The sequence below is a fragment of the Narcine bancroftii genome, chromosome 3 (genome assembly GCF_036971445.1).
Source record: "Narcine bancroftii isolate sNarBan1 chromosome 3, sNarBan1.hap1, whole genome shotgun sequence".
Lineage (NCBI taxonomy): Eukaryota > Metazoa > Chordata > Chondrichthyes > Torpediniformes > Narcinidae > Narcine > Narcine bancroftii.
Window position 1 is genome coordinate 41,419,734 of NC_091471.1, and position 1,670 is coordinate 41,421,403.

General features: G+C 44.9%; 1 pseudogene; it reads left to right on the forward strand.

Moving 5' to 3' along the window:
• Positions 1 to 769: 769 nt before the first annotated feature.
• On the forward strand, positions 770 to 1,280 carry LOC138757115 (cofilin-1 pseudogene; annotated as a pseudogene).
• Positions 1,281 to 1,670: the final 390 nt, after the last annotated feature.

Genomic DNA, 1,670 nt, shown 5'->3' on the forward strand with positions numbered 1-1,670 from the left:
ATTCCTAAAGGATCATACATCAAGCTGACTGTTGATGGAATCCCCCTTCTTGTGAGAGATTGGCCCTTCAAAATTATTTTGAACTTAAAGACGTCACACTGAACACATCATTGTACACCTAGCACCCTCTCCACAGGAAGGTTGCCGTTGTCTAAGGCAAAATTCTTCATTTCTTTTCCCCTCTCTCTTTCAGGTATGGCAGACAATACCTGGTGACTGTTACTTGTCCATTTGGTAAGAAAAAAAACCTCCTTTGTTGCAGGTCAATCTTAACTCATGATAAAGAAGTGAGAAGTCGTCCACATAGAAGTTTTTGCTGATGGTGCTCGAGAGCTAACTTGTTCTATATCTCCATCAGCAGACTTTTTAAGGGCAAAATTTGCACAACTTGGTGACGCTGCTGCTCCACCAAATAGATGGCCTATCATTCTGTATTCCATCATGTTCTGGCCATAGTTTCCATCAGGGCACTAAAGGAATCGTAACAAATCATGATCGTCATTCAGGACTTTCACCTGATGGAACAGTGCTTCATTGTCTGCAGTAATGACACAGGTTCTTTACAGAATCTAGTTAAGACTCCTATCAACGTACTGGTGAAATCAGGACCCTGTAAGTGTTGAGAATTTAGTGACCCCCCCATCCCCCCATAAGGTCTCTCCACAATCAAACTCCACACAAGTTTTTGCTTCTATGGATGCAAAATCCCATGGTATGGCAAGTACCATTTTTTGCCATCGACACGTTCCAGGATGTCCCACGGCTTCCTCTCGTCGGCGGTGCTCGGCCATCTCTCCCAGCGCGTCTTTACCCTGCCCATCGGAGGCTCTTCTTCGGGTGGGAAAAAAACAGACAGCAAGCATGATATCTGGTGTGGGAGTCTCTGACTCTGTTATCAATTGCATCAATAACATGAAGGTTCGCAAAATTTGCAGCAAAAAGGAAGCCATGAAGCAGAAGAAGGCGGTCTTGTTTAAATTGAATGACACTTGTGAGTTAATCGTCATTGATGAAGGGAAAGAGATTCTTGTTGATGACATTGTAAATAGTGAAATCAGCGATCCCTCCAGCCACTTCATGAACTTGCTTTCTCCGAATAAATGCTCCTACGCTCTTTATGATGACTCTTTTGAAACAAAAGAATCCAAGAAGGAGGAACTGATCTTTATTCACTGGGCTCCAGATTCTGCAACCATCAAGGAAAAGATGATCTTTGCCAGCTCCAAAAATGCAGTCAAGGACAGACTTAAGGGTATTAAGCACGAATGACAGTTGAACAGCATGGACAATTTATTAGACATTACCTTTTTGGCCGTGAAGCTGAGGTCGAACATGATCTCGGTGGAAATGCGGCCCGACCTGATCTAGCAGCAGCAGCAGGAGCAGCGCCTGCATTTTTAATGTCGTGTCTGGGTTTTTGGAGCCAACGAAATACCTTCAGTTTGTTTTCTTTCTTTGGCTTGACTTCGCGGACGAAGATTTATGGAGGGGTAAAGTCCACGTCAGCTGCAGGCTCGTTTGTGGCTGACAAGTCCGATGCGGGACAGGCAGACATGGTTGCAGCGGTTGCAAGGTAAAATTGGTGGGTTGGGGTTGGGTGTTGGGTTTTTCCTCCTTTGTCTTTTGACAGTGAGGTGGGCTCTGCGGTTTTCTTCAAAGGAGGTTGCTGC